Source organism: Adiantum capillus-veneris, chromosome 7, assembly GCF_014529385.1.
Source record: "Adiantum capillus-veneris isolate H3 chromosome 7, ASM1452938v2, whole genome shotgun sequence".
Lineage (NCBI taxonomy): Eukaryota > Viridiplantae > Streptophyta > Polypodiopsida > Polypodiales > Pteridaceae > Adiantum > Adiantum capillus-veneris.
In genome coordinates, this window is record NC_140937.1 from 142,847,039 (window position 1) to 142,871,553 (window position 24,515).

The window sequence follows — 24,515 nt, forward strand, 5'->3', positions numbered from 1 at the left end:
CTTCATATACCAATGACAATGTTGTCACGTTTGCCTTTAGTGTTCCTCATGATTACATGTCTTTAAAAGGTGACACTTCTCTACATTGGTTGCTAGATGAGGATACAATGTTTCCATCACACCGCATCATAATTGGTTTAACATCTTCTCTAGTGGGAGTTTTGGTTGTGTGCACTTGACAAATGATTCGGTGTTTGACATAACAAGTGCAAAAGATGTTTGATTGTCATTGCCCAATGGTGCATCATATACACTACAACATGTGCACTATGTTCCTCAACTAAAATAGAGCTTGATCTCAATGAAACAGTTAGCAAATGTTGGTTGTCAAACACTGCTTCGAAATCTTTCCAAATGCACTCCCGTTATGCTCAAATCCACCTGCCCTCACAACCAAATTCTTCACGTATACTATGTCAACGATGCCCTAACCTTATCCAACTTGAGACAAGGCTTTGAACCACCAAGCTATTGGTTCAACCCTAAAGCACACAGCTACTTATAAATAGTAATAACAAAATGCTTGTATGCATGAGGACGTTATGAAAAGCAAGCTTAAATATCTAAGTCTTGTAGTAATTGGGCTAGAGAGAAATGGCTAAGAGTCATGCCAAGCAACCACATGGAATCTTTCCAAAAAACTACCTTAGCATAAGGTATGCTTACACAAGTTTCTAACTTGCAAGTCATGTTTTACAATGCATGAAAACCTTAACAACAAACGAGCAACATAAAACTAAAATAACAAGAACCCAGTTAAGACCTTTAGGACCCAAATTGGGCTGGAATTGGAGCTGATCTCTTGAGACAGCTAATTCCAGTGTTGAAGGATTTCAGCTACTAGTGTGGGAAGATTTCAGACAACACACTAGACAGAATTCAGAGACTAGATTGAAATGTGGATACTGAAATAAGAATCAGACTTATAGACTGGAATAAGGTTCAGATTCAGATTCATAATTCAGAAGACTGGTCGAGAAGTAAGTATCACTGAAGTATATACCATGATTGAGATTACAGATCAAGATTACAGCGAATATGATTACAAAGAGAAAGTATAGACGACAACACTGCCACTGATGCTCAATTACAATTGTAGCCCAAAGCGCTAATACAAGTGATAACAATTGCCAACCCGATAATGATGTAATGGGCCCTATTTATGCACTTCGGGTTTACTGTAGTAATTACTCTAGTAATTACTAAGTAATTCGCTGTTCATCTTCTAAGAACACGTTCCCACATGGTGATTATCCAGCTGTCTACATCCTTCCCTTCTTTCTTGAATTTTGGCAAGATTCCAAAATTTCTGAAAAATTCCCGTCTGATTCTGATGTGAGACTGAAAAATCCATCGTCTGATTCTGATGTTGAACTGAAAAATCCATTGTCTGGTTCTGATGTTGGGGTGCAGGAGTTCAAGAAGGACCAAGGATTGCGGGAGGCAACGGAAAAGGCCAAGGTGGAGCTGTCATCTCTCCCTACCTGCTGAGAAGAAAAGTCACCACTGAATTCTGAGATGAAACTACCCAGTATCCTTCCATTGGACTATCTTCCTTTTGCCTTTGCTCTTTGACCGGGATGGTGCCTAAGAAGTCCCAGCACCAGCATTCTCCTTCTGAATCAGTCGGTAAATGGCCTTCTGCTCAAGCGAATCCCGTCGGTCTGTGGTCATCTCTACCTCATAAGGCGTGAGAGAATGATAGGTTTTGGTGTCAGGATCATAGAGTGTACGCCTGCCCTTACTCAGTCTGGTTCTGGCCAGCTTATGACAATGCGAAGCAGTATGGATCCATCCTTCTGGAAGAGACTGATTTGTTTTGACTCGAGCTTCGAAAAGAATCTCAGCCATCTCTCTGTACTGTGGTGCTAGACCCGGCTTTGCTGCAATGTCTTTCTCAGGCAGTTTGGAAGATTCGATCGTAAGCTATAGCAACAACTGATTAGTAATCCTGGTCAATCCTCTGACCTGAATCTTCCACTGGCCCATACAGAGATGAATCCTATGCAGCTCCTCTTTCATTGCCTGAATGTCATTGATTTGGAGAGCATCATTGAGCAATGTCTGCCAAGTCTTCCATTCCACAGTTGATCGCTCATACCAATCCTGAAGCTCATCAGTTATTTTGAAATATGTGAGTCGATCAACTGGTTCTTGATGTTGAGGATACAGCGCTGGAAAGAATCTTGGCAACTCAGTTTCTCTTGTTGGAACAGCATACAAGAGAACTGGAGAATCGGGCACAAAATCCAGGAAATTGAGAACAGCCTGGTTCTCCTACTGCATCATCTTTCTAGTGATTCTCACTAGCTGGAATAGAGTTCAAAGAGCATTTGCCTGTGCTCCTACTGACATTCGCGTTTGAGGTCCTCTACTAGTGGCTGTCTTGTCCTCAAGGATGGCTTTGACTCGCTGATCCACAACACCTCTGGCAGCTTGCATTTGTACCAGAACTTCCTTGAGTTGTACCCTAACATCCTTCATGCCGGTAAGTTGGTTTGTTACCCAGCAGAAGTTCCAGTTCTAGAGCCAAGGACCGACAATCTGCAGTAGACTGCCTTTGCCAGTGCGGGTTTGCCACTTTCTCATCAGCATTGAGTATCCATTCCGGAACTCGTTCCAACAATTGGACTGTACTGGGATGCGCAGGTAGTCTACAAGCTTCTTTATCATGGAAAGCAGCTGATTTTCAATGTTCTACCATTTCCCTGGCTCCCACATATAGTCTTTGAAATCTTTCCAAGTCAGTCCAGAGAGCATCATCCTCCAGATACTGTCTAGTGATGGAGGCCTGTTGGTGTCTCAGTTGCTTATTCAGAGTAATGAGCTGCAGTGAATGCTGATGATCAGTCTCACTGGTCCCTCATCCTGAACTTTCATTTTCCCTTTAGCCTCTCTGCTGTGATGGGACTGATCAGTTGGCTGATTCCCAGTGTTACTGGGCTGCTGCTCTTCAGTCTGCTGATTACCCGACTGGTGCTCTTTATCCTGTCCTTCCTGCTGACCCTCATTCTGATCTGGCTGGTCTGGCTGTGACTGGCCTCCTTCATATGGCCCTGTCCCGCCAGTACCCGGTCCTGGAGGTGGAGATGGTAGTGGGGCATCATCGTCGTCCTTCGTATGCCCAATTTCTTGATCATCCTCCTCCTGATCAGCTTCATCTTCTTGATCTTCTTCATCCTCATCCGGGGAAGTCTGTTGCTCAATATAATCCATTATAGATTGGTTCATCAGAGCATTATTGAACTCACCCACCTTGTCCTGCAAATCGCTCTGCATACTTTCCATCAAGGACTTTAAATTTTCTAAGTCAAAAACAGCATTGCCTGAGGGGTTTAAAATTTCAGACAAGCTATTGTAGATGTATCTATCAGTCAGCGAATGCTTTAGAGCTATATGGTGTAATAGCAGCTTTCTGAATTCTACCCGCTTCATCCTGAGCATTGTTTCAGCTCGCTCGGTAGCTCTCAGTGCTTCATTCCTTTGACTTTTCATGATCATAATTTTAGACTCAGCCTTAGCCAACTTTTTGTTCAACAACTCCTGAGTCCTTTCTGATTGAGCTTCCAGTACCCTGTGTTGTATGTTCTGCATTTCTTGGGCTTTCTGGAGTGTTTCAATCTGATGTTGTGCTTCTGCCAAGTCAGCTTTAAGCTTTTTGACTTTGTCTTCTGATCCAACAGCCTCCACCAATTGTCCCATACAAATGACAATGGTATTCCAAGAAGACTGTATCAGCACTGAACATCTGTCTTTGACCGTGGTTGGATCTGAATCAACAGGTTCATATATTGCCACTGGAGCCGCGTAGGGTAAAGTTGCATAATCAGCTTTGCTGAGCAAAAGATGCCCTCTCAATTTTTGAGTTTGCATTCGCTGCAACTTATCCTGTTTTACCAGTTGTAGAGGATTTTCAGTAATGGCAGGGACTCCACCAGACAAAGTTGAGAACGCTGGACCTTTCCCTTTGTCCAGTTGACTCTTGTCTTTGTCCCCTCACTGGTCTGGTATCTTTTCAACAGTGACTGGCTTAACATGATCTTTCCCAGATACAGTAGCAACTGTATTTTTGACAACTGGCTAATCAGGCACAATCTTCTGAGCAGATTGCTGCTCAGTTTTACTCATCTCAGCTTTCTCAGTGCTTACTGCCTTAACCTGGCTTTCTATTTGCGTCAAAAATTCACTGCTTTTTGTCAGTGTGATTCTTGGCTTCTTTGAACTACCAGCTTCTTCTGCAGTGGCTTTCCTTTTCAGGTCAGTGGAAATCGTTTGACTGTCTGTTTCCTCGTCGTCTAAGGACAGTTCAATTTTCTTTGGTTCATAAATGGGCTGCTCACTCCAAGCCTGCTTTACCTACTCATTAACATCTGCAGTAGTAGCCCAATACAGGAATTGCCATACATACCATGCCTTGAAAACAGTTGGAGATTTCAGCTTGGCAGTCTGTTGGAGTACATTATGCGAGAGTATTTGACAAAGGTTGATATGGACTTGTGGATCCAGTATCTTGGCCAACAGCATAGCAAACAATTTTTCTGACACATATGTTGGGTTGTTCCTAAGGCTTACTGCTTCGGCTACAAACCTGTAAGCAGCTAAGGCTTCCAGTCCTGCTACTGGGACTCCTTGAGCACTTGCCTTGCACTTCTTTCTAGCCGTTTCATCCTCCTTCAGAGCGATACTGATTTGCTGCGCAGTTGCCACAGACGGTTTGGGCTCATTGGGCATCCAAAATGCAAATGCAATGGCTTCTGGTGTTACTGACACCTTCCTGCTATTTATCATAGCACTGCTAGTTTCAGCATCAAAGGAGTCAAGAACTTGCTTGATGATATCTGAATTAAAAGCAATCCTTGTAGCTTGCAACACAACTCGCAGATCCCAGAGTTGTAGAGTCATTGCGTGATCAGTAAATACATATCGTTGGATTTTACTGTATGGAAGAACGGGAAGGCTTGCCTTTGCCTCAGCAACTATAGCCTGGGTTTCTTCAAGAGTTTCATGCATCTTTTCTGAGCGTTTCCTTCTACCCATACATTGTGAGGTTGATGACGATGAAACAGGCAAAGGAGAAGATGACTTACTTGTGTCGAAGTCGTTCCCTGGTGTCGCTAGTAAGATTGTCTGACAGTCAGCTGTCTCGTCAGAGGTCGAAGTTTGCGGTTGTAGTGAAGAAACTTCGGAGCTCGGCGATGGCGAATGGTTGACAGGAGGAAAGCGTCGCGCAGGAGATTTATGAGGAAAAATGCTAACTCTCCTGACTGTTATACGTGTTCGCCCCATAAAAGCTCCACCACTCGCCGCTCCTAGACTTGTGTGCGCCGTTGCTATCGTGGCAAACATGCATTGGACAAGACTGCGACCCATCCTTGTAATAATTACCACTGGCATACCACTTGACCGTTGGCCACTTAAAAATTGGAAAGTGTGTCCATACTGGTTCTGAATTGATTTCCACTCTGACTGGACCATACTGGTACTGGTTCTTAGGTCAGCCTGATCTGGTTCTTCTAGTACTGGTTCTGAAGTTGGAACTGGTTGCACATGGAAAATACCAAAAACGTCTGATTCTAGTATCTCTTGATCAACAATCTCCAGTTCCTTAGTACCTTGTTCCAACCCAGTTTCTCTAGTCTCTGAATAATAAAGTTTGATCTTTGCTCCATTATATACTCCCGGCAACATCAGTCCAGATAAATCTTTCAATCTGACTGTGCCATTGAAGAAGACCCAATCGACCTCAAAAGGTCCTGCCCAGGCAATCTTCAAATTCGGCTTCTTTGGACCCAATCTAGACTGATAGAGAAGCACTAAGTCTCCTTTCTGGAATTCTCGAACTTTAATTCGGCGATCATGCCAGTGCTTCCTTCTTTGTTGAACAATCTCCTGTTCCAATATAGCTCTTTGCTTGAGTTCATCTAACTGCATCAGTTCATCCAACCTTTTCTTAAGATTATGGTTGAAGTCTAATCCATACTTCACAGCCATTCTCAGACTGGGGATGACAAACTCCATAGGAACCACAACTTCAGTACCATACACCATTCTGAATGGTGTCATTCCAGTAGTTACCTTATAAGTTGTCCTATAAGCCCATAGAGCAGTCTGAAGCTTCAAATCCCACTGGTCTGGTTTCTTTTGCACCACCTTAGTGAGAATAGTCTTTATTGTCTTGTTGCTACTTTCAACCTGTCCATTGCATTGAGGATAGTAAGGAGTAGATTTCCGATGCTTGACTGAAAGCATATCCAATTGGATTTCCATAGTATCATTGATAAAATGTGTGCCTTGATCAGTCACAATCTCTACTGGACATCCATATCGGCAGACAATATTCTCAAACAGAAACCTTGCAGTTGACTTGGCTGTGTTGTCAGGAAGAGCCTTAGCTTCAACCCACTTGGTAACATAACAAGTAGCCATCACAATGTACTTGTTCTTCCTGGGAGTCACTTTCTTAAAAGGTCCCATAAAATCCAATCCCCATTTCATGAATACTCCTAATGGTTGTATTGGCATTAATGGAGTCATATATGTAGCTGTTGGTCGGCCCATTCTTTGGCATATGTCACAAGTCTTACAAAAACTTCTAACATTAGCAATCAGTGTTTGCCACCACAGACCTGCTTGCAGAATCTTCTTGTAGGTTACTTCGTTGGAAAAGTGTCCACTAGACTCACCATTATGCGCTTCGGAAATCACTTGCATTCTTCCTTCCATAGGGACACATCGTCGAAGTATACCATCCACACCTAGTCGATAAAGTACTCCTCCGATGATGGTAAATTTTAGGCTTTTTATAATCAGAGCTTTCTTCTAATTCTGTTTCCAATCCTCTGGAAAGGCACCTTGGGAAAGGAATTGATAAATATCATACCATTCAGGATCCACTGATTCTTCTGCTTCTAACTGAAATAACTTAGCATCCACTGGCTCATCTCTCAGAGGTGATTCTGAATATCCCTCCGTACTTCTGGAAAGAAAGTCAGCTCCACAGTGGTTTCGGCCAGGCTTATGGAAAATTCTGAATTCAAATTCCATAAGGAACATCATCCATCTGATCAGCCTGCCTTGAATAATGACTTTGTTAATAAAAAACAGAAGAGCTTGATGATCCACATAAAAATGGAATAATTTTCCCAACAGGTAATGCCTGAACTTTGTAGCGCTAAAAACCATTCCGAGAGCTTCTCTTTCAGTAGTCGTATAGCCTTGTTCAGCCTGACTGAATCTGCGACTAACAAAATAGACTGGATAGTCTGTTCTGCCATATGGCTGAGCTAATATTGCCCCCATTGCCAATCTTGAAGCATCTACATGTACATGAAAAATAATATCCCAATTCGGCTGCCTAAGGACTGGTTTACTGGTAATGGCTTTTTTCAAATTCTGAAAACTTTCCTCACACTCAGCAGTCCAGTTGAACTTACTGGTCTTCTTTGTAAGCTCATATAGTGGTACTGCTTGAGCAGCAAACTTGTGTACAAATCTTCTATAGAAATTCACATAACCCAAGAAAGAACTCAACTCTGAAGCAGTTCTGGGTACTTTAGCTTGTTGGACACACTGTATTTTGTCATTGGCCATCTCTATTCCATTGCGGGAAACCACATGTCCCAGTAGTTGTCCCTTCCATACTAGAAACACAGATTTGAATGGATTCAAACAAATCCTCTTCTCTTGACAGCGTTTAAAAACCATTTCTAAGAATAAAAGGTGCTGGTCCTCATCTGAATAGACAGTAAAGTCATCCATGAAAATGGCGAGGAACCGATGAAGAAATTCATTAAACATCTCCATCATACACCGCTAAAAAGTAGCTTAAGCAAGAAAAGAGAAATGCTCTGATACCAATGTAATGGAATTGGCCTATTTAACTTGAGAGTAGCGGAAATTAATGAAAGTACTTTTGAGAAATGACTTTGTGAGCATAGCGGGTGAACATAGTTGAAGATAGCAACATAATCATAGCAATTAGCTAACTTGGTATGAACAATACTTTTGCAAGAGAGATAATTTAGAGAACATGACAACAGTTGAGGACCGGATTTACGTGGAGCCGGTCCCCCCTCCAATAGGCATTTGTATTATGATTTCTCCCATTAAGAGAGACTTGTTACAATACAATCTTTGTGTTCCTTGTGACCTAGGTGATGCAATGAAGATGGAAAGCTTCATGCATCACAAACATAACATAAACTTGAAGAAAGCTTTAACTATCCCAAGCCTCAGTCCCAAGACCTCAAACACCTTCGAAGGTGGAGAGAGCTAGCAAGGAATGAGGGTAGGGAAGAGGAAGAAGAAACATTTCGTAGGAGAAAGAATTAGTTCCTCACTTATCATAACTCTTGTTGCTAGCATACATAATAGCATAGTAATGAAGAAGAAGGAGATGGAAAGCTTAAGCATTGAAGCATGGCTCTTGGTTGGATTTGCATTCCATATCCAAGAGTGTTGGTGTAGGCTCTCAACCTCTACTTGCTTGGAGAAGGAGAGGGAGCTCTTGCACTTTGCATAGCACACAATGAGAGTGTTTGTGAGTGTGTGTGGGTGAGTATACCCCCTAAGAAACCCCCTAGCTTGCTTGGGTCGACCCCCCCTTGTAGCTCATTGGACCCCTCCAAGCCTAGCCAATCACAAGCAGGAGGCATTACAAGCAGCAAGGGTAGCCTTGAGACAAGTGTCTCCCTTTCCCCTTTGAGAGAGAGGGCTAGATAAATGCTAAATCAATTAATTAAATCTCCTAAATTATTATTGGACCACTTGGGTGGCCAACCAATAGGCTTCAGGCACACCATGAGGAGGAACTTGACAAGTGTCCCTTTGCTTTCTTTGTACCATGCATGCCTTGTGTGAGTGTGTGGGTGTTCTCTCTCATCCCCCCTCATGTAGGGCTCGCCCCCTCCTTGTAGGGATTGAATCTTTGACTTTTTGACACCTCAAGCCTCTCATGATAGGCCCAGTTCCCACCACAAGCTTGGCTCATAAGCACTTTAAGCTTGGGCTGGGTTCTCACGTTTAGTATTATAATCTTTTTCTTCTTTGGGCATTTTCATTGACATCTTATCAGCCCTTTCTACGCATAGACCTTTTGATATATGTGAAAATACTAGCTCTTGGATTTAACACACTTGTTCTCCCACTCTAGGCTTGCCCACACACCCACATTGGCATGTTGCATGGGTTTTCAAGTTTGTGTGTATAAGCTGATCAATGTCGTTGCTAGCTACTTCGATTCTCCCATTTCCCCGTAGAATGCGGACAATCTGATGTGCATTCGATGACCATAATGGAGCTGCCATTGCGTCCTATCACATACAAAACAAGTCGATTCATCAATTTCCACTAAAAATGCATCAAGGACTCTTTTTAACATGGAACGAATGTCCGTGAGAGACTACCGGCTCTAAGGTCACTCTTACGGCGCTCAGACTGACATGCGCGAGCACCAACAACTTGTTTCGTGTCACCATGCTTAACCATCCACCATGTTTTACCATTCAATCCGCCTTGCTGCATTTTGTAGTGAAGGTGAATTCAACTCCTGCACCATTCCCATGATGTCGCCTCTCCTTCAAAAACGACAACTTGATTTTATGGCGGGTTTTTGTGATCACCACTTCCTTTTGGCTTGTTAAACGCTTGCGTACAGTCGATTCGTCCACATCTAAAGCTCGAGCTATGGTGTCCTTGGAGAAGCCAAGAACCATAGTGGTCATGCTTAACGCCCCTAGCCTTTATCGTGTATCCCAGGGGTTGGACCATAGCGGTAAAGGGAAAGACATCTACACAAGTTCCTACAAAATAGGTATGAAGACTTAAGGTCACTTTGGCCGTGAGACTTTGGGCTATGTCTTGGAAGGGTGTATGGCCAAAGTTTTGGAGGGGAAATGAAGAAAAGCGTTGGATTCGGGAGAAATTGGACGGCGGAAAATGGCTAGGGTGGCGATCCGGGTAAAGAGCAACAATTGGTGGAAGGAATGAAAGGATGCATTCGCATTTATAATCACAGAAGACGCAGGGGTTTGCTTAAAGTTCCTCGCAGAGAACAATTCGTGAGGAAACAGTCGGAGGATTGAAAGGCATGGCGCCAAAGTCGAAGGAGCCCGCGCCCGCAGCAGCAGAGGCCGAGCAGAAGGCCCAGAAGAGCGTCAAGGCCGGTAAGAAGCCCGCAGGCAAGAAGCCTGCCGCCGAGAAGAAGCCTGCGGCTGCCAAGGAGGGTGGCGACAAGAAGAAGAAGAGGAAGGCCAAGAGCACAGAGACCTACAAGATCTACATCTTCAAGGTGCTAAAGCAGGTGCACCCTGACACCGGCATCTCGTCCAAGGCCATGGGCATCATGAATTCCTTCATTAACGACATCTTTGAGAAGCTTGCCCAGGAGGCTGCTCGCCTGGCCCGCTACAACAAAAAGCCCACCATCACCAGCCGGGAGATTCAAACTGCTGTGCGCCTTATCCTGCCTGGTGAGCTTGCTAAGCATGCTGTTTCTGAGGGGACCAAAGCTGTCACCAAATTTACTAGCGCTTAGCTTTTCTGTGGTGATGTTTCTTTTTAAACAAAGGTGTCTGTTGGCACCACCCTCTGTTGCAGATTGTATGCTCTGTACTGTGAACTGATGGTATAGTACTATCTCTTAGATTGGACAAGTGATGCCCTTATGAGAGGGAGTCACGATGTTCCTGATTAGGGCAGTCAGTTAGCCTTGTTCTTTGAAATTTACCTTATTTTGTACAAAGTTTAAAAGGCTTGGGCTGATTGGTTGTGTGACCAATCCCATTTCTAATGGGACTTTTTGGGTCCCTTTGCCTCTGGATGGACCTTCTAGCTTGTTCTAATCTCTGCGAGGTTCCTTTCTATTTTGTGTTAAATTTGTGTGGATTTTGATTCTTGGTTGTCATCTTTTGTTTTCAGATCTGAGTTTTTTTCTGCTACCATTTAAGCTTAAATAATGCAACCGTGCCATCTTTTAAGCCTGAAGGTTGAATGGGAGGAACTGTTCACAACTCGGGTTATTTTTATCCATTCTCAGGGATCAAGATTCCTTAGTTCTGTGAAGGTTGATTGAAGGGGAGCACACGCCAAGTTATGAATGATCAAATTTTTTTTGGCCCTTGGAGATTTCTGAAACTGTATTGATAGTCGCTTGACAGCTAGATGTGAATATTTCTGAAGTGGTTAGACTACTTAGTAGTGCAAAAGTAGGCAATCCTTTGTCTATGTTGTTCTTTGTTAAATTCTGCATTCTTCCATTACCGCCATTGCTGTTTTTTTTTTTTGATCATGTGCCCATTATTTTGTAGACAATGAACTTAATGTTATCCCCCATTTGAAGACCATGAACGTAATTTTAATCATTGTAACAATGGCTTAAGAGTTGCATTTATAAAGATAATTATAATGATTGCTTATATTGTTTTGCAAATGAACCTTGTAGCAGTGCCTGAATGTTTTGTAGTTATGGTGCTAGTTATGCTCACCTCAACCACAAGGAGATATACTTGAGGTAACTTGGTTATTGCCATGGTTTGCATGCGGTATTTGATCACTGTTGTGAATTGATTGGATGAACCAAACGATAAACCAAGGTAGTGTATGCTTGTGATGCCTATGTTCTCATTTAGGTGAGATTGTGGTGGTAAGGTTTGTGTGGGTTTGAGTTCCAACCTTGTTGTGTAGGTGAAGGCAAAGGGGAAGTAAACTATGTTGACATCAAAGTTGTGTGAAGTGTCTATGTAGATGGTTGGATGATTGTCATGTGAGAACGTGTTCTTAGAAGATGGGTAGCAAATTACTTAGTAATTATTAGAGTAATTATTACATTAAATTCAAAATGTATAAATAGGGTCCATTACATCATTATTGAGTTAGTAATTGTTATCACTTGTATTAGTGTTTTGGGTTATAATTGTAATTGAGCATCAATGGTAGTGTTGTTGGTTATATTTTTTCTTTGTAATCATATTTGTTGTAATCTTAATCATAGTATGTACTTTAGTGATACTTATTTTTTGATCAGTCTTTTAAATTTGAATTTGAATTTCATTTCAATCTATAAGTTTGATTTTTATTTCAGTATCCACATTTTAATCTAGTCTCTGAATTTTGTTTAGTTTGGTTGAAATTTTTTCATATTAGTAGTTGATATCTTTTAACATTGGAATTAGTTGTTACAAGAGATTAGCTCTAATTTCATTTTGGCGATCACGATGGTTTAAGTTGAAGTTTGTTGAAGTTTTTAGCAATGGTATCAAAATCCAATCGTGGTTGGAAATCTACCAATCGTGTGGATTTCATTTTTGAAGAGTAAGGAATAGAGCTTGACCTTAAGCAAGAGAACATGACTGCCATTGAGGTTTAGGACGAGTATAGTCAAGCTTAGGAGGTGTAGGTCTCACAACTCCTTAGTCATTCTCAATGTCGACGGGCAGAATGGGAAGCATGAAAGGCAAAGAGAGATGAGTAGCTTGAATGGGAAGCATGAAAGGCAAAGAGAGATGAGTAGCTTCGAGAGCAGATTCAATGAATGGCCAAACGAGAAATCAAAGAAGGGATCATGGGTAAAGAAAATTGAAGAAATGATTAGGCAGATTGTATAAATTAGCCACACAAAACATTTAGTTTGAAAGATGGTGACTTGGTGTTCAAAATGTAAATCCAAGAATCACATTTCCTTTGAATGTCCATAATGTATTTATTGTAAGGTCTTTGGTTACCTATTGAATAATTGTGGTATTTAGAATTCACCATTTTAAGAAAGAAAGGATCTATAAGTGGTTGTCTACACTGAACTAGTGTAGGTAGAACTAATTCAAGAGGAAAGGCTGGGTACCAATGATATTGGTTAAGGACGTGGCAGATACTAACTAGGAATGGGTAGAGGAAGAGGAAGAGGCAACTTTTAGACCAGGAGTATGAATTGCTATACTTGTGGAAAGTATGATCATTTTGCAATCCAATGTTCAAATGCACCGATAAAGATTGCTATTGAGGCTAAGACACCAAAGCCAGTCCCGGTTAGGGTGGTTATCAGGAGCAAGGGAGTAATCATTGAAGAAATTCCAGACATTTCAAAAGTACTAGTCAATCCTAGCAGCAATAAGTGGACTCAACAAAGAGAAGTTTGGATGGCCAAAGGAGAAGAGAGGGTGATAGATGAGTGGCAAGAGCAGCGGGAACTAACAACTAAAATCACAGAGGATTTAGCTAAGAAGCTACCAAAGCAGCCATAAAGTTTCGAAGCTAGTCATTCAGAAGATACCAGCCCAATCGATTGATAAAGATTAGTCAGTATTGGCCATGATAGAGACCATGTTGGTTGTAGTATATGGATTAGCTGATGAAATGGGAGTGGATGGAAAGAGTAGAAGTACTGCTAAAGAATGGTAGTGTGAAGACACCAGCTCTTCAAGCTCTGATAATCAGTCTGACAGAGCGAGAGGAAATTCAAATGAAAATTTGTGATAGAATTTAGAAGTTGACTGTAGAGTTGGAGGATATAAGAAAGACCTTGATTGAGGTGGTCAACTTTATCAGACAACGTAGGAAGACTGAGACAGAGGCCAGAACAGTGGACCTGACGGTTGTCCAGGATGATTAAGTTTCACTTATTCAAGTAGACTACAAGGTCAGGAAGCAATGGGAACCTTTCTCAAACGTCATATTGGATGGAGGAGCAGGAGTCAACATAATAGGAGTCCATCTTCAATAAAGAATGGGTATCACTAACATGAAACCAGCACCATTCAAAGTAAGAATGACAGATCATCGAGGGGTACAAACGACGGGTATGATTGAAAACATGCAAATAAGAGTTGGGAGAGAAAAATTCAAAACTAGTTTCTTAGTCTTGGATGAGCAGGGAGCATATGGAATGCTACTAGGCCGCCCATGGTTAAGAACAGCACATGCTGTGCAAACCAAACTTTGACTATAGAAGGGGCCAGTAGTAGTATCAAAATCCACACTAACAACACCAGGAGCTGAAAAAAGAAACTTAGGTCGAAGGAGTTGTGTCAGAAATACAGAGTCAAGAAAATTGAGCGAATGCTAGCAGTTATGAACATATTTCTTTTGGTAGAAATCGATTTGAATGCAGTCCTGCGCAAGCTGACACACAGAAGAGAATTCCTTGATCAGTTTATTGAAGTCAACGCAGGAAAAATAATAGTTCAGTTAATTGAAAGAATGGAGGAATCAACTGATACTGGTATAATGGAAGAACCAATATGTTTTAAAGAGTACCCACTGGATCAGAATAATGATTCAGAAATGAATGGATCTTCTTGGGACTACGCTGAAGAATCGACCAAACGAAAAGGAGGTGGACCAAATTGGTTGCTTCTAGATGATCAAGAAGTAGAGGAGTGGAACCTGGGATCAGAGGTAAATCCCAAAATAATCAAAGTCAACAAGCACCTGAAATCGGTAATGAAGAAAAATGTACGGAAAATGTTCTAGAACTATTATGATGTGTTTGCTTGGGACATACAGATTTGAAGGGAGTAGATCTTGAAGTCTGTCAGCATCGAATACCACTGAAACCGGATGCTAGACCAATAAGATTGTAAAGATACCGCATGAACCCCAACTATGCAAAGAAGGTCAAGGAGGAGATTGATAATCTTCTCAAGGTTGGGTTTATTACGGAAGTAGCAAGCAGTGATTGGTTATTTCCCATAGTCGTCGTTCCTAAAAGGAATGGAAAATTAAGAGTTTGTGTTGACTATAAGAAACTAAATGCCCAAACCATTAAGGATCCATTTCCCTTACCTTTTACTGATATGTTGCTTGATGAGATCGCAGGATATGAGATGTATAGCTTTATGGATGGTTGTAGCGGTTATAACCAGTTACAGATTGCTCCTGAAGATAAGATACAAGACCACTTTCATCACTGAGTGGGGAGCATTCATGTATCTGGTGATGCCTTTTGGCCTGTGCATAGCCTATAAATGGTTGATGTTGTTAATTATATTAGGGTAAGTGGAAGTGGGATCTATTATCGGTTTTGTTGAGCCCACTATGTGGGCGATGGTGCACACCTCGGGAGCTTTGAACTTAATAATAGAGTCTTTTTAGACTTGTCTACGGCTTTACCATTATTGAGCCATAAGAAGTCTGAAAGGAGCTAGCCCTTGGCAACTCTGCTATGTTAGACCTACTCCTCTACTCTCTATAATTAACCATTTCGAGTCGTGGGTGTAGATACTTAAGAGCCGATTTTCAAAGGTTAAGAGGAGTGGCAACTAAGGTTTTGAATTGCCAAAGCATACACTAAGTACATACATAAATTTTGTTAACATGGTTGACAATAATAAAGAGAGTAGAATGAACATTAATAGCTTTGATTTTGCACATGAAGGTGCTAATGATGATGCTCCCATGTTTGTGAATTATCTCGTCACTAGGTTACAGCAAGCTATGGGCAACCCTGCTTTGCAAGCCGAAGTTACTCAACAACTTCGTGCTTATGGAATTTCCCTTTCTCTCCAAGAGGAGAGAGAGAGCTTAGGAGGCCTCTTGAAGAGACCCCCAAAACAAGACTCTCTCCCATTCGAGAGGAGGAATCCAAAGAGCAAGAAAGCAATGAAAGTTTAAGTTCCTCTGAAGATGTGGCTCCACGAAGACGGCGGTCTAGACGATCGCCCACTCTTCCCAAGAGGAAAAGATCAACACATAGTCCTTCTCCTCATCACTCTAAAAGGCAAGAGAGGAAACAAAGGAAGAAAAGGGCTAGGAAGAGGTCACCCTCTTCTCCTTCTTCTTCACCTTCCTCCTCTTCTGACGAAAGTTATGGTTATTCTCCTAGAGAATACAAGAGGGGAGGACATCGCAAATCATTTCCTGCATGGCGAAGGTCACAAAAGCTAAAGAAGTTCAAGGAGGGAGGAAAGAGTATCTCTTTTCTCACCTATGATGGCACCTTCGGTGCTACCGACAAAGTGTTGGCCTTCATCCAGCAATGTGATGCGGCCTTTGGAGATGAGGGCTTCACAGAGTCCTTTAAGCTACGCCATGTAGCTATGCACTTTCAAAAATCAGCTCGTCAATGGTGGGCTAGCCTTCGTGGAAATGGTGAAGCCCCAAAGACATGGAAAACTCTACGAGTTTCCATCATGAAGCAATTCCTTGCAAGCGATGCAAAGGACAAAGTGCTTACCGAATGGCGCAACTTGAAGCTCCTCTCCCATGAGTCTATCCACAAATATGTAGACAAGTTTTTGGATTTACATCTCAAGGCTACTGTCTTTCAAAAGATAGACTTTGCCGAGCAAAGGCAGCAATTCTGTGCGGGATTACCTGAATTCTCTCACCCATCTCAATAGCTTATGCAACGGTAGAGGCCTTCAAGGCACAAACATAGATGATTGCATTTGAAAACATGCTTTTAATTTGCCAGAGCTTGCTCGAACAGCCTAGTTGTGCATATCCTCGCATACTCCAAGGACTTTGTCTCACAAGAAACCCTCCCTTTATATCCGGTCAAAATTGCAAAGCACTTCTTTACATAGCCTGCCAAGAAACTCTCATTTTTCTTATTAGAACAACCAAGATCTTCCTTTCATAACCATGTTTGCATATCTTGCAATCAATGCACTCCAATATATGAAAGTCTGCACAAAAATCTCATCAACAATTTTTGTGCTTTTGTAAGGGGACCACATTGGACATACATATCAGGCGTTCACTTTGCCAAAGCTTCCTTAGCCAGTTGTGTTGGGCATAGCATATCTTCTCATAAGCGTACTCCAAGGACATCTTCCGGTAAGAAATCCATACTTCACATCTGGTTAAAGAAGCCAAGAGCTTCCTTTCCACATCCATGTTACGCATATCCTCCAATCGATGCGCTGAGAGCTTCCTCGACCAACCTTGTTGGGCATATCCTCCCGAAACAACACTCCAATGATTTAATTTTGCAAAAAAACCCTCACTTTGCATCTTGTTAAAATAGCAAAGAGATTCCTTTCCACAATCTAGCAAGAAACCCTTACTTTGCATCTTTGTATAATAGCTAAAAGCTTTCTTTCCACAGCCATCCATGGTATATCCTGCAGCCAACGTTCCCCAAGCTTCCTTGATCAGCCTTGTTGGGCATATCCTCCCATAAAATCACTCCAAGGACTTTATCTAGCAAAAAATCCTCACTTCACATCTCGTTAAAACAGCCACCAAGAGTTTCCTTGGTCTCAATTTTGATCATCGTTGTAAACAACAATGTTAATTTTGTGGCAAATTAGACCCTTTAACTAAAATTTTTTACTTTCATGCTCTCTTCACTTGCCCTCTATGTTAACTAAAATCTTCTACTTTCATGCTCTCTTCACTTGCCCTCTATGCGCCGTGAATATTAAGTTTTAACCTTCTAAAACTATTTTCCAGCTCAAATTGGCCACTTAGGTTTAGGGAAAAGAAAAAGAAGACAAGTGCAATTGATTAAGTGCTAATGGACAAACCCAATCAAGGCTTGGGAACAAAAAGAGGAAGGTCCATAAAAGAGCAAGGGTAATTGCTAACTAATCATCTCAGGCATAGTACTGATGGCCAGAAATGACATGCCATATGGGGTGGCCTCTACACCACACACAGCGTGAACATCCCAAGCATCATCTTGAGGTGGGAGTGATCCTACGGATAGGAAAGGGGAACCACCTAGCATAAATGCGGCTAGGACGCAAACATACATGGCCTAGGGTAGCAAACGTGAAATTCCCTATAGGTAATCAACATGAAATGGTGGTGTGATAACCATTCACGTGTGGAAAAGATGCCTGATCATTAATCATTAGCGTGTGCACAAGAGAGGTATGTAGAAAACTTGAAACAGGGCGCATTGACTGGTGGGAGAGATTGCACATGATGGAGCACGAGTAGGGTGATGTACAAGAAGCGAAACATCGCGTAATCCTATAATACCAAAGTCGAGAATGGACTCAAAAGATCAAGACAATATTACACCCTTTATTGGCGATGGAGATACTTACAAGTGATGATCTTGACGACTACAAAACCTGGCATTAGGGATGTAACGTGGAATATGAGCGCCATATGGTGCATGGCGAGGTTTTGAGTCAGCGGGAGGGTTAGTTGAGGGGAAATAGCAAGACGATGCATCCACCGACGACGTCCATCACCAACATTGGGAGCAAAGCCTTCAATCAAGTGTGCTCATGTTGCTTGGTGGGAGAGTAGCGACTACTTCATGTGCAAAGAGTGATCGTGATTAGTGTCTCAACGTGGTGTGGTGAATCATGGTGATGTTTCCCATGCTAAGATGCCCAAAGCTTGCAACCAAACATGATGCCATTAGCTCTAAAGCATGGGTGCACTACGTGCTTAATGGTGCTTACAATGTAGAGTGCATGGAGCTAGTATGCTCCTCCTACACGTGAGTGTTCTCTCTTGGGTGTCTCCTCTCCCCTGTGTATGGTTCTCCTTGTGCTAAGCGGAGGCCTCTTTATATAGGCTTGAGAGGTGATCGTTATCCACTTGCTAGAGCATCTGCTTCATGGTTTTGAGCCCTTGGGATATGGTGTATTTGAACTTCTTCAAACTTACCCAACAAGGTTTTTACACCACTTAAATGAGTCCTCAAGCTAGGATTCTTGCATGTCCATACTCCATTTACTTGCCTTACCAGAAGTAGAGCATCCCCAAATACATTAAGGTGTTGTACCCCTTGTGAGACGCACCATTGTAGACCCTTGGTTAGTGCTGCATACTCAGCTTCATTGTTATAATGTGAATCTAACAAATATCCAAGCGAAAATACCTTTACCCCCTTGTCATCAAAGACCACTATGCCTGCAGCTGCTTTGTCGGATGCTCGCTTGTAAGCTCCATCAAAGTAGAGAGAGTGTGCTCCTTCTACCATCGGTGGTATTGTAAGTGATTGAACTTCTACCCTCTTAGATTGCTTCTCTTTCCTTTCAAAGCCTTGGTAGGTCATGAGTCCTCCCAAGCTTGCCCTTGTCGTGCTTTCCACTTATACTGTGTAGTCAAATTCTTGCATACGAATTAGCCACTTAGTAATCCTAGCAGACACATCCATGTGTTGTACAACATAGGGAAACATCTCATCCGTGGTTAAAATCACAAATTGCTTAGGTAGCAGATATGACCTAAACTTTGTTGTTGCAAATCTAAGAGCTAGGATTAAGTGTTCCACATGGGTGAAACCTTTCTCTGCCGCTGTCATCATTCGACTAGAGAAGTAGATTGGCCTCATGAAAGATGTCATTATATCTTTTTGGAGTAGCACAGCTCCCAATGAGTCATCACCCACACTTGAGGTGACATAGAATTTTTCATCCCACTTAGGTGGTGAGATAGTTGGCAGGGTGGCTAAGACCTCTTTCACCTTGTTGTAGTGATGTTCGCTTTTCTCGTCCCAAATGAAAGTTGATTTTTGAGTGAGCTGTTGCAGCGATAGAACAAGTTGTGATAGTAGATGTATGAATCTACTCAAGTACCTCACTTTTTGTAGAAAAGAGACCAATTGTCGTGCGGTTGTTGGTGAAGGTAGGGCTATGAGTGCAGATACCTTACTTGGATCGGTGTTGATACCTTTTGCTGAAATTTCATGGCCTAGTAAAATGACTTTACTCTCCCTAATGTGACATTTGTCCACATTTAATTGCCCGCCTAGGCTTTGCAACCTGGCCAAACCTTCAGTTACCTTTTCTAAGTATGAAATGCGAGAGCTATATATACAAAAATAATCAATGAACACTCTTATGGATGTTCCAAAGAACGGTTGAAAGACATATGTGACACATCTTTGGAATGTGGCAAGCGCATTTGTGAGACCAAATGGCATAACTCTATATGCAAAACAACCCCATGGCGTAATAAAAGTGGTTTTTAGCTGGTCTTCCAAGGCTATGCGTATTTGAAAATATCCAGAATAACCATCACACACGGTGTAGCATTCAAAACCCGCTACTTCATTCAAAATTTCATCCAAGAAAGGGAGAGGAAAGTGATCTCTCTTTGTAGCTGCATTTAGGGGTTTGTAGTCAACGCAGACTCTCCACTTACCATTTTTTAAAGGCGTCACTACTACGGGTGACACCCACTGTGAGTTTTCTACAGGATAGATGAATCCTGCTTCCAGCAGCCTCCTTACCTCGGCCAAGAGTGCCTTTTCTTGTATGACCCCCAATCGTTGTAGCTTTTGCACCTCTGGTTTTACCCCTTCCTTCAGCTTAATATGATGTTCCACCACTGTAATGCCTGTGATTATTTCATAGTTGTCAATGAATAGGTTATGAAATCCTATCAACATTTGCAAAAAACTATCTTTCTCCTCAAGTGTTAATTCCGTGGACAACATACCCTTCAACCTACCTTCTCCTAGGCCAGGTGATTTGCTCTCTTCTTCATTGTGTTTCCCTTCTGGTGACGGATTACCAGTTGTGCTTACCCTTTGTGGATCCTTTATGATGATGCCCATCACATCAATGGAGCTGTCACTTTCGTCGATGGATGTGGTCTCCTCCTCAGAAGTGGAAGACTTGCTAGTGGTTTCATCTGATGATGTTTCCAGATTCATTTGCTTCTGCTTGCCAATCTTTATGTCGTAGTAGATTGTCTCCCCTTTCTTACCGGTCATGCGTAGAAGGCCAGTGCACCAATCATGTTTTGCCTTCATGGCCATCAACCATGGCCTTCCCAAGATTAGTGGATAGCCCTCCCCATTAGTAGGCATTACAAAAACATCTACCTCTACCTCGGTGTTGAAAGATTTTATCTTCACAGCACTTACCACACCTACACACTTTACCTTTGCGTTGTTTACCATCTTTGCCTTGCATGGAGAAGGCCTGTCAACCTCAAGCCCTAAGTGAAGCATCATAGCTTCGCTCATCACACAGATTTGTGCACCTCCATCAATGTAGGTATTTCCAATTCTCTTCCCTTTTATGTTGACGTTGATAGTTGGAAGGATGCCATCCATGTTGCAACCCGAAATTGCTCCGGCTACCTTTGCTTTGGAGCATCTTGTACTCACCATTTTGGACCATTTCCGCCTTACCTTTGGTTCGAGATGCAGCAGTTGTGGCCATGTAATCTTTGGTCCTTGCTCTCCCACATCCAACATTAGATCATAGGGTTTAGAATATATATATATATATATATATATATATATTATGCACTTCATAAAAGAACCCACCTCCTACTCCTGTTCCCACACACTCATACAAACACACCATTTATACACCACACATTCACCCGCATACACACACACACACACACACACACACACACACAAACTATACATATACATACACGCACACCATACATACACCCATACATGCACACACGCATATGCGCACTCACAACAAAAAGAAGGAAAGGAAAACTATCGACACCAACATCAAAGTACAGAAGGAGGCCAACTCGCGCGTCGCCAACACCAAAACAAGAAGTGGCGTCGAAGGCATGCCCCGGCCAACACCGAAACGAGGTAATTCAAGACATCTCGGCTTCTCACGACAAAAACAGACTCCGGCAGCACTTAAACCTCACACCGACTGGCCGAACCATCGACAAAACCCGTGTAAATACCCTAAACCCCCACTCTTCCCTAATAACCTAGCCATGGCTAGCGGATTGTAAAAAAATTTCCCCATCCCACCATTCCTCTCTCTATCTCTACCTATACTCTCTCACTAGAGAGGCATCTAGGCCCTCTACAGACAAGAGGATACTTGCAATGACCAATGGATAAGGACCACCTCTCAAGCTTATATAAAGAGGCCTTCCCTTAGCACAAGGAGAACCATACACAAACAACAATGCACAGGGAGAGGAGACACCCAAGAGAGAACACTCACGTGTAGGAGGAGCATACTAGCTCCATGCACTCTACATTGTAAGCACCATTAAGCACGTAGTGCACCCATGCTTTAGAGCCAATGGCATCATGTTTGGTTGCAAGCTTTGGGCATCTTAGCATGGGAAACATCACCATGATTCACCACACCACGTTGAGCCACTAATCACGATCACTCTTTGCACATGAAGTAGTCGCTACTCTCCCACCAAGCAACATGAGCACGCTTGGATTGAAGGCTTCGCTCCCAATGTTGGTGATGGACATCGTCGGTGGATGAATCGTCTTGCTATTTCCCCTCAACTAACCCTCTTGCTGACTCAAAACCTCGCCGTGCACCATATGGCGCTTGTATTCCACGTTACATCCCTAATGCCAGGTTTTGTAGTCGTCAAGATCATCACTTGTAAGTATCTCCATCGCCAATAAAGGGTGTAATATTGTCTTGATCTTTTGAGTCCATTCTCGACTTTGGAATTCTAGGATTACGCGATGTTTCGCTTCTTGTACATCACCCTACTCGTGCTCCATCATGTGCAATCTCTCCCACCAGTCAATGCGCCCTGTTCCAAGTTTTCTACGTACCTCTCTTGTGGACACACTAATGATTAATGATTAGGCATCTTTTCCACACGTGAACTGTTATCACACCACCATTTCACGTTGATTACCTAGAGGGCATTTCACGTTTGCTACCCTTGGCCATGTATGTTTGCGTCCTAGCCGTATTTATGCTAGGTGGTGCCCCCTTCCTATCCATAGGATCACTCCCACCTCGAGATGATACTTGGGATGTTCAGGCTGCGTGTGGTGTAGAGGCCACCCCATATGGCATGTCATTTTCGGCCATCATTTTCTTGGCGCCCCCACCGAGGATCCTTTCATGAAACCGTCCAGTTTACAAGACTGAAACTACTAAACTTCTATGGATGGATGAATAGCTAGTAGGCTTCGCTAACTGGACGACAGAAGAAGAAGAACTCCAAGCACAACTAGACGAACTCCGCTTCTCCATTGAAGCTCGAGTGCCAAGCGTAACGGTAATCGATCTACAGTGGGAAAGTCAACCAACATGCCAAACTCAGTGGGTATACATAGGCTGGGTGCCAAGAAGAAGAAGGAGAAGGTCGAAACCATGTCCGCAACCCACAACCAACCCGCAACAACAAGATGTAGGGAGCTCTGCACAATAGAGAATCAACACTGTTCTACTTCGAGAATCGGGTAACTCAAGCCACTGAGGTAATTATCACAGTTAGTTTCCAAGTCGCACCTGATGCTGCATCACAGATAACGGAAGCATTTGCTCACGCTCTCACTAGAGAGACTAGGGATCTACTCAATTTTTTTCAGGAAAGAACACCACCCTCGCCCACAAGCTTAGACAATGACTAAGCAGCTCTAAGATTCACATGAATTAGTACAACCTACCTCAAGACATATCACACATACCAACACGAGTACGCTCAATCAAGGTAATACTAGACTTGAAGGCTCACTACCAACACGTCATCGACACCATGCTGGGTGGGGAGCGGTTTTTTGAGGTTCTGGCATCAGATCAGCCATTTGTCTTACCTTTGGTACGAGGCAATGTACTCTTTGAAGTTTTAATCTATGCCCTAGTATAAGAGGGTATACACGCCTCCTTGTAAAGGATTTTTTTTTTTTTTAACAAGCTAAGCAGTGTGTCTTTCTAGCTCTCTCTCAGTAATCATGGCAAGTGTAGCATTTCCAACATTTAAAGGAAAGAAGGGGGAGGATTTGGTAACAGACTTCCTAGATGACTTTGAAGTAGCATGTGTAGTGAGCAACAAAGATACGGATGAATCCCGGGTTAGAATCTTTAAGCATCTCATGAAGCTAGAAGCTAGATCGTGGTACAATGCACTTCCACAAGCAACCAAGGATGATTGGGAGCCTTTAAAAACCGCTTTTAAGAGGCGCTTTGGGGGAGGTACCACTTCAGAGAAGTTGTGGACAAGTTGAGAGACTTGAAGCAGGAGGGCCTTTTGGATATGCCACCTATGAGTCCAAATTTGTGGATTTATGGGAACGGTGGGTTGAGTCACTGGCAAGGGGGGAAGCTACGCTCAATTTCCTAAAGAAAGACCGGTTCACACATGGCTTATGGCCGCTTCTTAAGGAGAAGGTGAAGGGTAGGTTCCCGGCTACATTTGAGTTAGCCATTGAGATTGCTCGCCTTAAGGACAAGAAGCTGTGAATGAAAGCCAAAGGAACCGAGTCAACAGAAGCAGGAACATCGCGCCGACCAACAACCACGACAACCACCATTCCACCACCACCACCGACTTTTGGGGTAAGAGATGACCAACAAGATATGTTGGCCCATATTACTGACCAACTGCAGAATTTGTCTGTCCACTTGATACAGCAAGGAAGGAATCAAGAAAGAGATCAAGACCCAAGAAGAGCACGACGACAACAAAACAGGGAGTATCACTGCTACAACTGCGGAGAAGATGGTCACGGTATGTACTACTGTCCCAAACCACGACAAAACTATAATAGAGGAGGTAGGAGGAACCAACTGTCACCCCCTAGAGAAAGAACACCCCCACCCCGAGCACTAGCCCCACCAACACAAATTCTACGCCCACCCCAGGCACCATCACAAGCATCCATTCCACCTCTTCCACCAGCACCAGCA

At 42.8% G+C, this 24,515-nt stretch overlaps 1 pseudogene; it reads left to right on the plus strand.

Moving 5' to 3' along the window:
* The first annotated feature begins 10,026 nt into the window (after positions 1–10,026).
* On the plus strand, positions 10,027–10,860 carry LOC147454727 (histone H2B.9 pseudogene; annotated as a pseudogene).
* Positions 10,861–24,515: the final 13,655 nt, after the last annotated feature.